Source organism: Meriones unguiculatus, chromosome 6, assembly GCF_030254825.1.
Source record: "Meriones unguiculatus strain TT.TT164.6M chromosome 6, Bangor_MerUng_6.1, whole genome shotgun sequence".
In the NCBI taxonomy this organism is placed as follows: Eukaryota; Metazoa; Chordata; class Mammalia; order Rodentia; family Muridae; genus Meriones; species Meriones unguiculatus.
Window position 1 is genome coordinate 87,379,233 of NC_083354.1, and position 14,690 is coordinate 87,393,922.

Below are 14,690 nucleotides of genomic sequence, written 5' to 3' on the forward strand. Positions count from 1 at the left end.
GCTGTGTTTGGTTTGGGCTGGTCTCTTCCAGCCATCCCCACCGTGATCACCTATTCCCCCCAAGGGCTGATCGAGGCAAGCGATTGCTTTTACCAGACTCATCAAGGCATAATTCTCGTTACACATTTCACCTATTTAGAGTGTACTGTTCAATGTTTTCAGTATGTTCACAGTTAAGATCATCCTTACTAATTTTAGAATATCGTTTTCCCCAAAAGCAAGCTTACTCTTAATAGCAGCCACTTCTTCATTCCAATCTTTTGATCCTGGAAAACCACTATTTTCTGTCTGTCTGTCTGTATAGATTTGGCCTATTTTTAACATGGAATGGAGATCATATCACACAATGTGGGGCCTTTTGTGACTCACTTCCTTCATGTACCATGATGTTTTCAAGCTCTGTCCATGTCGTAACATTCATCAGTACCGTCATTCCTTACGTGCGCACGTGTGTGTGTGTGTGTGTGTGTGTGTGTGTGTGAGTGTGGTGTGAGTATATGTTTGTTCCCATGTTCGTGGCCACATGTGAATGCGGTGTGTGTGTGCAGGCTGATGTTAGGTGTGTGTTCTCCACTTTGTACAATGAGGCAGTCTCTCACTTGAACATGGACCTTGCCAGTTCTACTGGCCTAGCCAGCCAGCTTGCTCCAGAGATCCCTTGCCTTCGTCTCCTGATCAATGATTTACAGGGGTTTCAGCCTGCCTGGCCGTAGGTGTGGAGTTGATGATACTAGTCCTGACACTCGTGAGGTTGTCCACACAGCCATCTTTCTAGCTCGATTTCTTCCTTCATGACACCTGATAGCATATTTATAATGAAAATGTTTTAGATTCCTGTCCATTGGTTCTTTTGCATCTATCAGATAATGCGCATTTTTGTCTTTTATGTTATTGTCACCTTGTCAGATGTAAGAGGTTTTTTTTTTTAATGCAAGCCAAGCCGATCAGAAATTCTATTTTATATTTTTAAGAAAACTGCGCGTAGGACTGAGGAGCTGAGAGTGATAGCAATTTTGATTAGTCCCAGAGAAGGTCCGCAACCTGGTTAACATAGAACTCTGGAGCTAAGCGCCACCCAGGGACTGCGCTGGGGCGCTCCAGGAAGACCTGAGCACGCCTGAGGGAAGCAAGTGAGATCCTCCGTGTAGATGACAGTCGGTTTGCGGGGTATGGAACGAGGTAGCACAGGACACTGGCTGCTACTCAACACGCAGCCTTTATTCCTTCCCCCTGTGCAAAATGTAGAAGCTATTGAGGGGCAAAGTGTTGGTGCTTGGTTGAAATAATTGTGTTTTTTTTTTTTTTTCTCAGTGATTTCAAAGCCCTGGGGCCCATCAATAGTAGTCCCTGTTCACACCAAAACAGTAGCCCTTGCTGTACAAAATCTTAGTAGTACAAGGAAACTTTCGAGAGTCAGGGGCCTCATGATAGTACACTGTTTGCATAGCTTGGAAAGAATTAAAGTCCCTTTTCCTGTTTTTGAAGGGAGTGTGTGTGTGTGTGTGTGTGTGTGTGTGTGAGTGACAGGTACTAATGTGTATAATTTTTAATTTCAATTTTGACTTTGCAGACAGGTACATTCAGAGCAGCTCCAGGTGTCCCTCAACTCCACACACAGATACAGCCTCCTCCACCGTCCCTCCAGAGAGACACATTTGCTGCAATTGACAAGTCATGCTAATCATCTCAGGTTTGCAGTTTACTGAGGGAGTTTTCTCTCAGCACTGTGCACAAGTCTGGCTGAATGAATTCTGATGGCTATTTCCAAGTACAGTATCACACACAGTGGTTTCAGAGCCTCGGCAAAGCTCTTGTGAGACACTCAATAATCCCTCCTTCCCCCCCAAGCTTTGGTAATGTTTTCTCACTGTCTTCAAAGTTGTGCATATTCCATAATTTTATAAAATTGAAATCATACAGTGGAGCCTCATGAAGTCAGCTTTTTTTCACATCTCTTCTGGGACTTTTCACGTATGGATAGCTCATTTAATTCTGGACAACATCCTCTTATCTCCCTGTACCATGGTTTATCTACTCTTTTGACAGACATCTTGGCAGTTTCTAAACGGCAACAATTATGAATACAGCCACCCAAAATCTCTGTGTAACTTTTTTATAGATATGTAGTGGTTTGAATGAGAACGACCCCAATAGGCTCATATATTTAATATCTAATTCCCAGTTGGAAGAACTGCTTAGGAAGGATTAGAATGAGTCGCCTTCTTGGAAGAGGGTTCATCATTACAGGGGAGCTTTGCACTTTCTTCTTTTTTAAAATATACGTTTGGAAGCTTTTTTGTTTTATTTATGTATATGAGCACTCTATCTGTACATACAGCCTGTATGACAGAAGAGGGCATCAGATCCCTTTATAGATGGTTGTGAACCACAGGGTGGTTGCTGGGAATTGAGCTCAGGCCCTCTGGAATAGCATCTGGTGCTCTTAACCACTGATCCATCTCTCCAGCCCTGGGCTTTGTGTTTTCAAAAGCTCTTACCATTTCTAGTCAGTTCTCTCTGCCTCGTTCTTAGGGGTTGAGAGGTAGGCTCTCAGGTGCTGCCCCAGCACCACGCCTGCCTGCTGCCGGCTGCCATGGCTTCTGCCTTGATGGCCACAGACTCTAACCCCAAATTGTTTTCTATTATAAACTGCCTTGGTCATGATGTTTTGTCACAGTGCTTGAAAAATAATTAAGATGGCGTGTCTTGTGTTTTAGATGGTTCTAAATCAAGCCGATTTGACAGTGAAAATTAACCATTGTGACGATCAATGAGACAACAAGAAATCTCAGCAGAAAGTTGCTTGGAGGGCAAGAGAGAACACCAGCATTGCACAAAGCAATTGTAAACTACAAATTCAGCCTCAGATACCGAATGGACAGGTGTGACCTCTTAGCTCTAGGCTCTTTTGTTTCTAAACTGGAAGCAAGCCATGTTTGCAGTTAGATCGTAAAGTTTTGCTAATACTCTTACAAGTAAACACTATAGCAAGAGTCTTAGCTATATGTGTGTACCAGGAATGGAGAACTCTGCCGAGTGCGAGCAGTGTGAAGAAGCGACGTGTTACACTTACTTTATGGGAACTCTACTTCATTTCTCATGTAGCCCAGGCTGGCCTCAAGATCTATGTAGCCCCAAATGACCTTGAACTCATGATCCTTCTGCCTCTGCCTCCCAAGTGCTAAACTTGTAAACATTCACCACTAAACCCAACTCAGGAAACAGTGATTATCAGATTCAGGATGTCACATATGCTAGGAAAGCACTCTACCAACCCAAATCCTAAATTATAGGTTCACATATAGTTTCGCCTGGCCTGGAGCTCACTATGTAGTCATGACCTTCCTTTCCCCCTTGAGTGCTGGGATTATAGTTGTAAGTCATCAAACACAGCTTATTAAGGTTTTAAATGAATTCAAAGTTATTCCATGAATAACGAAAGTAAATATATCCAAGAAAACTGTTTACATAGTTAAGGCGAAAAGCTTTTAACATCTACAGACTCCACCCACAATACAAACTTGACATTGGTGTCTGAGCTTCGGGTAGAAGATTCTCTCCTTAGGAAGTATTTGAGGCGCATAAGCCCTGATCTGTAGCTGAAGAGCTCTTGACAGTTGATGGCTAATGGTGGAGGGAGAGTTGGTTCTCTTTAAGGATGGCCTCTAGTAGTTCTACCACGTCTCTAAGCATATGGGCACCGCTAAGCGGACTTGTGGTGTTATTTAGGAAAACGGGAGAGAACATGAGTATGTGGGGAATGGGTCTTAACGAAATTAGAGGGAAGAGGTAGAGGTGACTATGATCAAACTACATTGCAATAAATTCTCAAAGTATTACACGTTCGCACACATATGTGTACGAATGTACATGAAATCCTCACAGCACTGTCTTCTACACAGAAGTTTTTGGGAAGTTACAACAAGTCTTCTTAATGGAGTCTTTATTTTGGAGAGAAATGTTTCACAGCCAGAGTTAGAAATGAAAGTGCTAGATTAGAGTGACATCAGAGCGCAGCTGTGCCACTGTCAGCACGTGAAAATGTAAACTAGTTTTCAATTATCTAGATGGTAGTGCCCTCGTTCTATTGCACGCTTCATACTTACTAGTGATGTTTTAATCAGGCCAACACAGAAAATGTACTGTATGCTAATGTACATGTAATTTTCAGCTGAATAGGTAACTAAGGGTTACCTGTCAAGAGGCCTAACAGTCTTTGACATTGAGTTTGTATTAATTTGGGGATGTGTGTGGTGTTAGGGAAGGAACCAAGGCCTTGAGTATGCTGGTTGAGTACTCTCCTGGTAAACTATACCCCCAGGTCTTAAAAAAAAATAAAAAAACTTTAAAATTTATTTATTTATTTGGCACTGTTCTAGAGAGTTTGTCTGCTTGCTTGTATATATATATATATATATATATATATATATATATATATATTTACCTATCTATTTATTTACATGTCACTGTTCTAGAGCACGGGGCCTGGGAGAATGGAGCCAACAAGCGAGGCAGATGAAAGTCTCATGCAATAACCAGCTTCATTCAGAGCCCCTGATGTTTTATACTCTGAGGGTTAAGAAGGGTTATATGAGCAAAGTTCTTATGAATTTAAGCTGTATACGGTCACAAGAACAAGCCACACATGGCAGGAATATGTTTTTCCATAGAGGCATAAACATTTAATTGAACGACACCGGCAAGCAATAACGAGACTATGGCGTGAACCCACTCCTAGCTGCTACACTTGGCAAGGGCACGAAAGCACACACCAAGAATAATTCTGTGTTTTGAAGAAATAAAGTTCATAAGACTCGTCTTCATTTCTTGGAGTTTTCTCACAGGCGCTCAGAATCCTCATAAGACTCCATTCTTGGGCCGCGTTTTCTTATTTATGTACTTTTCATGTGTGCGTGCATTCCGCTCTCTCTCTGTCTCTGTATGTATCTGGAGGCCAGAGAACAATGTGCAGCTGTTGGTTCTCTTCTACCATTGTGCGACCCAAGTGATACAGCTGGGCTTGGTGGCAAATGTCCTTATCCACTGAGCCATCTTGCCAGCTCTCTACGATATTTTATAATGGACTTTTATTCCAATTTTAGCCCTTGAATGAAACTATTGACTCTACTAGTGTTATAGTTCATGGACTCTTCAACTTGTAAAATGCTTTTATGTGTGGGAAGAGCTGAGAAATTAGGGGAGCATTTTCAGATTCAGAAATCAGAGAAAGAACTCTGACAGAACAGTTTGCTTAGGAGAGCTGATGTCAAGGTAGAGAAGCGTATCTATTACTTTTCTTCTTTGTCTGAACAAGCACCGGACAAGATGCCACTTAAGGAAAGAAGGGTTTATTTTCATTCATGGTTTGAAGGGACAGAGCGTATCATGACAGGGCAGTCATGGTGTCAGGTGGGTCCATGGTGAGAGCTGAGGAGGAGCAGGAAAGAGGGAAAAAGAAAGGGGGAGGAAGAAGAGGGAAAAGAAAAGAGAGTTGAAGAGGGGAAGGAAAGAGAGGAGAGAACATAGAGAAGAGAGGACAGGACAGGAGGGAAGGGAAAGGAAAGGAAGGGAAGCAGAGGATGGCCTACCAGGGCTGAAACAGTGTTGAATGTTTATAAACCTTAAACCACCTACTTCCTCTATCAAGGATCCACCTCCCAAAGGTGTTACAATAGCACTGAAAGAGAATTTATAGTTAAAATACCATAAAGACAAAGTTGTTACCTCCTAGCTTAAAGGATAAAATATGGCTGCTGGTTGTCCACACCTCTCATCCCAGCACTTGGGAGGCAAAAACAGGCCATCTCTGGTTTAGAGGCCAGCCTGTTCTACATTGTGAGTTCCAGGACAGCCAGGGTTACATAGAGAAACCCAATCTTAAAAAACAAACCAAGGGGGATAGACATTAGAAATAGGAGAAAACAAGGATCTAGGGCATACTGATTAATCTGTGACTTTTTCCTAATGGGTAATGCAGATACTATGAGGCTCAATCTCTCATATATATATATATACATACATATATTTATATATGTGCATACTAGACACTATACTATATATTATGTATATACTATGTACTATACATACTCTATGTATATATATATGTGTATAGTGTATAGTATATACATAACAGAGAGTGGAGTAAGGGAAGTGTTACCACTGATGGAAAGAACCAGCTCCTGAAAGTTGTCCTCTGACTTCCACACATGGACTGTGGTACACATATATTTTCACTACACACCTACTGAAGGATAATGATGTTTTCAAAAGACAACAGGTACTTCTGAATTTGGACTGAACGTATTTCGAATTCTGAGATTGTTGTGAGCTCATAGGACCAAGAGGCAGGATGTTAAGGTGTGGGTGTGAGATGTGCCCCACAAGCTCATGTGTTTAAACACTTGTTTCCCTCGGTATTTCTATATTGTAAAACTACATATGAGATGGGACCTAGCTGGAGATAGAGGGGTGCTGGGGGACGGGTCACGGAGATCATTCTCTGGCTCCACTTCTCCTCCTCTCCGACGGATGCCTGGCTGGTGTAACCAGCAGCGGCTGTAAGCTTGCACTGTCATACAATTGCCAACTGCCATGTCCTTTCCACTGTAGAGGACTACATTCCCCAACTGTGAGCTGAAACACACTTTACTAAAGGCAAAGCAGTAAAGTAAGCAACTTGCCCCTTCTTCCCCATTCCAGCCCCTAGTATTTTTTTTTTTTTTTTTGAGGAAGTACAAGAAAAATAAACACCAGCATTCAGTAGAAACTCAGGGCAGTTATGAGCTCCTGTAAAGATCAGTTGGGCATAATCCTGGTAGCCTCTTGTGAGCTGCGGGCAATACAGATACTATGAGGCCCAATCTCTCTTACACGTATCTGGGCCTTATGCATATCTGTGTGTGGTAATGAGCTCATGTGTGATACACATTCATGGGGAGAGACTAATGAATGAATGCTCTTTCAGATATTTGCTTATTTGAGTGTCCAAGTGGTTGGTGGGATTCTTCACTTCTTAGTGAGAGCAAATGGTTTTGGCACTTGAAACTGCTTGTGTCTGTTGTGTCTTCATTTTTCCTCTGTTATATTGTTTATCATCATTTAATTCTGACTTTCACCTATTTTCTCCTAAGATGTCCAAAAACAGCACTGGAAAGTGTGAAAAACTCAAATTTCTTTCTCCTGGTAAATGTTTGAATAGACAGTCATCCTGATTTGAACAGTACACGGTGTATTCCTGTACCAAACATGCGTGGCGTCTCAGAAGTTATATGCCAGTTAAAAGAACGTGGAGTCTGTGGGCATGGCTTAAAGGTACAGTGCTTGCTGTGTGAGCCCAAGGACCCAAATCCAGATCCTCAACTCTCAAATAAAAGCCAGTAGTGGCACGTGTAACCCCAGTGCTCAGTGGGTGGAGTCAGGAGGAACCTGGAGTATGCTGCCAGCCACAGAGCTGAAATGAGGAGCTCCAGGGTCAGGGGAAAACCCTGTCTCAAAAAGATAGTGGAGAATTATTAAGACGCCTAATGCCAACCTCGCCCTTCCACATGCACACTCATGGGCAAATGCTCGCACCCACGTGTATGTATGAACACACACACGCACACACGCACGCACGCACCCACACACGGAGCCAGATAAAGAAATTTCCATGTTAAAAGAAAAAAATCTTAAAAAACAAAGGAGTTTTTTGGTAGTCAAGAACCAGCCAAATTCCTGATTGCACGGTTAAGGAGGAGCAAGTGTGCGTGTTCGATGCGTGAGAGCACACATGTGCACGTGTGTGGACATGTAGTGAAACCTTGAGGCTGATGTTGGGAAGCCTTCCTTATTTTTGTCCATCTTATCTATTTAGTGTTGTTACCAGAGGTTCAAGTCTCCTGGTGAAAAAGGAACCTAAGTCTCAGGGCAGCCTTTAAACCATAATAAGGACACCAAGATATTTTAAACCCAAAGACCACCAGGAGCCAGACCACACATGCAAAAGCAAAGAGCTTTATTCTGGCTTAAGCTCGGTATCTCCACTGTCATCAGCACAGTGGATCCAAGAGGAGAGGCCTGAGCAGCTGCACAGGGTGTGTGTGTGCGCGTGTGTGCGTGTGTGCGTGCGTGCGTGCGTGCGTGTGCGTGTGTGTGTGTGTGTGTGTGTGTGTGTGTTACTGGGGTGTGAGCAAGAACCGGGAACTTCCAGCTTAGCAGTTACAAGACTGGTTGACATTCAGAAAGGGCAAGCAAAGTGATTGGCTAGCTAACAGTGAGTGAGCTTTCTGTGAGACCTCCTCCAGGCTATTCCTTGGGTAGGGAAGTTTGTGGTATTGTTCCTGAAACTGGTGATCTATGGCCTATTTACTGGGAGTGGTGACTTTTTGGGGGAGGGGGAGGCATCAGGCCTCACGTGGTGAAAAAGGCTTTTCTCCCCTTCCCAGAGTTCCTTTCTCCTACCAGGAAGTCCTGCCTTCCGCCTGTCCTTCTGCCCAGCTAATTGGCCAATCAGATCTTTGACAGCTGCTACATCCGCACAAGACTTTCCTCCACAATTTAGGCGGCATCTCTTCTTGAACCCAGACCTTACTAGACGTTAGGGCCGGTCTAGCTGAGTCGGCTTGCTTCAGGGATCCTGTCTCTGCAGTTTGAGTGCTAGAATTACAGGCAGAATGCCGTGCCTTCCTGGTATTTGCATGGACCCTGGAGATCAGAACCCCAGTCCTTCTGCTTCTACAACAAACACTCAGCTGAGCCACCTCCCCAGCCCAGAAAAACTTACTTAACCAGTACTATGTGGTTGAGTATTTTAACAAATATGTACTGAATTATTAATGTGTTCTGTAGCTATTTTTTTTCAAAAGGGAACAAAAATACAAGGAAATGAAAATAAGGCATTTCTTCCAAAATTCAGCCATTTGCTGCTTTAGAATGGTGGTACAGTTTTGAGTTATGTAATCTAAGATAAATATTGAAACCTGAGGTTTTAAAAGGGGACAGTAAACAAAGAGTTGAGAAACTGAAATGAAAATTATTTAACTTGAAGGGAAAGCTTAAAAATGGCTTTATATATATATATATTAAAAAAAAAAAAAGACCCTCCCACCTTTGTCCTTCATCCTGTCACTCACAGTCTCTTGGTGATGGAGGTGTGACAATGTCTCACCTCAGGGCTGCCAGAGGAAAACTGATCTTTTCCAGTGCTGGGAACCAATCCCTGGGCCTTGCCAATGCCATGCCATGGAGCTAGATCCCCAGCCTAGGCATCTAGTAGTATGTAGTGTGTGCTGTTTGAATGAACGTGTGTGTGTGTGTGTGTGTGTGTGTGTGTGTGTTTATGTGACATCTGAAAGGCAGAGAGAGCAGAGGTGGTGTCTACAGTCAGTGCTTTATCTTTATAAACTTCTGAAAGGATCGGCAGGTGTGTCCCTGCAAGCTTCTCTAGTGTGCTACTGTTTCCTAGTGCCGTGAAAGGGCTGCTCTCCACTCTTCTCCTCTAGTAAATCAGGTCCTTGTGTCTAATAATACTGAAATGTAAACATGGTTGTGTTGCAATTATGACCCACTTGCTACTGCACGGAAAACCTTAGCTCAGGGCTTCTGTGTTTACACAGGTATGTGTGCTTACTGGGGCGGCCAGATTGGAAGTGTTTCCTTTAATGTGCTGATCAGATACCTCCTGGGGCCGCCAAGGGCAAGTTTTCAGCACTCCAGTGTAGGTAAAGCTGTAAGAATCTACAGTAAAGCTAAGAACACCACTCTCCATAACATACTGGATGCATGTATTCAAATCACGTAGTCTGAAAAGTTGAGGACTGTTGCAAAATTCAGCCTTCTCTAATAATTTAAACATTTTTTTTTCCTTTGACACAGGATCTCTCAAGTTAGGCCTGAATTTCTCTCTCTCTCTTGTCTGTTGTTTTCTGTTTTTGAGACAGGGTCTCTCTGTGTAGCCCTGGCTGTCCTTGAACTCACTCTGTAGACCAGGCTGTCCTTGAACTCAGAGATCTGCCTGCCTCTGCCTCTGGAGTTCTGGGATCAAAGGCGTGCACCACCACTGCCAGGCTGGCCTGAAGCTCTGTATATAGCCTGGGCTTGCCTCAAACTTGCTCTCTGAAGGGCTGGGACTACTAGTGTGAGGATAATTTTAGCCTCTTGAGCAGTGAGATAATTATAAACATTTAGGTTTGAATCATATCTTTCCATGGTTGATGAAACATCTCAGTTCACTTAAATCTTACTCAATTCAGTTTGAGTCAAGGGATTGCCAAAGGAAGGAGGAAAAAAATCAAAATAAAAAAGCAATTAAAATGATCAAAAGCATTAGATGTGTGCATATATATATATATATATAAATGTATGTATCTCACTATAAGAAACTCTTAAAGAATTCTAAATTCCCAAATAAGCTATTAAAAGGAGTTAACTGCCCCCTGAGTTCACAGCACCACCTTCAGGGAAGAAGTGTGCTCAAATGAATTTGCTGCAAATGCATCCGTATTGGTCAAGTACCCAAAGAACTGATGGGATAATGACAACACTTATTTTCACTGTCATGACAGTGTCTGCTGTTTCTCAGCCTGGCTGTGTTCATAGCAGGAGACCAATCGCTGAGCCTTTAGTTTTTAAAGAACGATATTGAAAACTGATTACAAATGAAAGGCATGTGATCCTTAATTTGTTTTGGAACACCATACTAAGAAAATCGCCTGTAAATAATGGGATCTGTGTCATCAAGAGGTTTGACAGTCTTCCTCCACGTTTATCCTTTTAACCATGCTCACTAAGGTCCTTTTCTATCATTGCAGAACTAAGAAGTTATCCAAAGATGAACAGCAGGGGAACAAGGATGGGCCACGGGCAAGGGCAGGAAACACTGGTACTCTTGGGGCTGCACTGTCCTTTAGTAACCTGGCCTCTACCTAAACGCAGCTTCTGATCACTCGACGTGCACATGGCAAGATATGACGTGCTACAGCTAGACAGAGACTAGGAGCTTGAGGACCTAAAACAGTTGTGAAATAGCTCAGTAGTTTTATATTGATCACATGTAGGAATAAATCAGAATAAATAAACATACGTATGTATATTTAATCTCATCTATTTTAATTTTGTTACTATGAAGCTTAAAATTGTATTTATGTGTCTTATATTTCCCCTTGTCTTCAAAGTATAATATACTTTATATTAAAAGTATAAAAAGTTCCACATTTGGCTAAGGCTGAGGATCTGGCTCGCTTCCATGTATGTGGACCTATCTGCATTGCCCACGTGGCACGCCTGGGTTGGCTACCCAGAGGCTATTTAAGCTGTGGGCTGGCTTTCCCCAGGGTCAGATGATTGTTCAAGGTTCCTGAATAAACTGCATTGAAAAAAAAAAAGTATAAAAAGACCAGGCTGTAATCTTTCAAAAGGTCTTAATTTTTCACATGTGTAAGATACAGAATTAAAAAAAAATATCAAGAAATGTTTTCTCAAGTATAATCTACTGCAACAAGAAAAATATGAATAAAAATATTATTTTTGCATTATAAGGCATTTTTTTAGAAAATATTTTATTATGTATGTATGTATGTGTGTGGTGAGTATGTATGTTGGGTGTATATATGCACGTGTGTTTGTGTTTGATGTAAACGTATATATGATGTGTGTGAGCATATGAAATGTGTGTAGGATAGGTGTATATGATGTGTGTGACTATGTATGTGTGTTTATGGTACATATGCATGTATATTTATGATGTATGTTTATGTATGATGTGTGTGTATGATGTGTATGTGGGTATGATCTGTATGTATGATGTATGAATGTGTTAATGTTACTGCTTAGGAAGAGGGCTCCCATAGTGTGTGTGTGTGTGTATGAGAGAGAGACTGAGAGTGTGTCTTGGATATCTGGATTTGGGCATTAGGAAAGAGTTAAAAGGCGGCTGGACCCCACCCCACACTGTAGGGTGATATTTGGTAACCTCTGAGCAGGACACACTGAGGAGGCCTAGACTGAAGGCTCGGCCACAGTAAGACAGCCAGTCCCTCTGTTTCCGCCTCTGCTGCATTTGGAATGCTAACAGAAAAGGAATTTTTTTGTGTTTGGACTGGGTGTCCCAGGGCAGCCTAATGAAATCACTATGTACATCAGGCTGGCCTCAAACTTCCAGACCTGCCTGACTCCGCCTCCCTAAACAGAGTGAAAGATTTTTAAATCTAGGACATTTAATATTTGCCCTACGTCACCTTGAAAGTGTGGGGGAACTACCGTTCCTGAGTGGTCCTTTATGCGCGAAACACCCCAAAAACATCTGTAAGGAAACACTCAAAGGGATCTGATTTCTGTGCTTCACAACCGAGACAAACTTGGGGGACTAGGAGATAATATGCTGGCCAAAGCCGGCAGTGGTGGCTCACGCGTTTAACCCCAGCACTCTATAGGCAGAGGCAGGAGGGTGGATCTCGGTGAGTTCGAGGCCAGCCTGGTCTACCGAGCAAGTTCCAGGACAGCCAGGACTACACAGAGAGACGTGCCTCGAAAAAACCAAAATCAATCAATCAATGTCAATCAATCAATCAATCAATCAGTCAATCAACGATGGCCGTGCACTCTTGAGGGTGTGGGTCTCTCCCAGCACCCCCATAAAAAGCAGGGACAGGCTGTTCCGTAATCCCAGTGTTGAAGGGGCCTAAATAGGCGCGTTCCTGGGCTCACTGATTAACTAGCCTATCCTAAAAACCCAGAGCCCTAGACCCTGTGAGACACCCTGCGGTGTACACACACACACAGACACACACACACAGACACAGACACAGACACACACACACACACACACACCTCCCTGCGCTCCCCACACTGAAAAATTACTGGTAAGAAAAAGCTAGGCAGATTTGAGTCTACGTGCTCTTTAAAGCTGGGGTATAAATGGAGAGAATTTAAACGACCTTTCCTGTCCTTAGATCTCAGGCAGGGAAAGAAAAATAAACCTGTAAGCTACTTGCACGGGGGAGGAACGAAGGGGGTGGGGGGAGAAGAGCCATCCACCTCAGGTGTCAGGCTGTTTCTGCAGACCAGTCTCCAGAGAACAAAGTCGCTACGGGAAGCTTTGCAGGTGACAATTTTAAGCTCAGCCGGTGGCTGCTGCAGCTTTCTGGGCTCTGTCGGCGTGGGGGGCACGGTGCTCAGAGGGGGCTTGATGCCCTTCCCCAGCTCCGCTCCCCTAACTGCAGCCTGGAGGGGCGCGTGCCAAGCAGATCGTTAAAAGCGAGCCCCAACGGTCCCCTTTGTCCAGTAGGCGCGGGCCGGGCTGGCGGGAGCTTGGGGCGGGAGCGGCCGGGAGGCGAGCGGGAGGCGAGCCGGCGGGCGCGGGACCCGCTCGGCGGGAGGAACCGCGGCCGGGGTGACCCGGGTTGGTTGGCGGCGGTTGCAGTGGCGGCTTTTGGGGCAACTCTGGTTATCGTTTCTGGGAAAGCGGTTGACTGTAGTAGAAAAGGCAAAAAAACCGAGCATATAACGACACCTTGTTTGATGCAGGGGGACGTAGACGCCCTATGCACGCGCGCGCACCCGGGGTGGGGGGGAGAAGGCTTTGGGGGGTGTGGTGGGGTGGGGGATTCTGGCCGAGCTTTGCGGGGAGGAAGGGGTTTACCTGGGGTGGTTCTGAGACTTTTACGCTGTGCGGAACCGAAGTATGCGGTTGAGAAGATGTGCGTTTGGGAAGCGTGGGAGCTCTGGCTGCTCGAACCTGTAATCCGGCAGTGCTCGGGAGGCCGAGACGGGAGGCCTGAGGAGACTTAGAAGCCAGCCTGGGCTATCATACCAAGACCCCACCTCAACAAAGCCAAATTTCTTCAGGGATCTGTCACCCCCCCAACTAAATCCTTTGAGATTTTGTATCACACACATTCAAAAATTCTCACTCTGGGAAAACAGAGGCACATAAACGTGGAATCATGTTGTTTTTAAACCGTATTTGATACAAATCATAATAAAGTGTTCAAATATTTCTATTTCTCAAGAGTGGTACTATAGAGTTTTTTTTTTTTTTTTTAAATCAGAATAACCACATGATTTTAAACAAAAACTTGAAATTTAGAAGCTGGGTGTGGAGACCATCTCTTAATCCCACCCAGCACTTGAGGCAGAGGGAGGGGCAGGATCCCTGTGGTTTTGACACTACTAGCCTGATCCACAGGGGGTTTCAGGGCAGCCAAACACCGCCAAATGACCAATAAGAATAGTTTCAAACTGGTGAAAACAAAAATGGTGCAAAAATTCCACTACATCCTTCCCTCAGTTTCCCTAGATGATATTTTATAATCATGATATGATGATGATAACCGGATTGGTGTCACCTCTATTTCAGTCCCGGATTAGATCTTTTTCGGGTTTCTACATTTAATCAACGCGAGTGTTTCCCCCTCTGGTGGACACCTAGAATCTCACACTCACGCAGTAGTGGAGTTTCTCTTAATGGGTGACTTTTTTTTTTTTATTAATTTATTATTTATACAACATTCTGCCTGCACACCAGATCTTACTATAGATGGTTATGAGCCACCATGTGGTTGCTGGGAATTGAACTCAGGACCTTTGGAAGAACAGTGAGTGTTCTTAACCTCTGAGCCATCACTCCAGCCCTACTTTTTTTTTTTTTTTTTTTTAACTGGCCAATTGTTTGGTAGACTTTCAGTGCGGGCTTGTCTGCCTTCATCGCGGCGTTC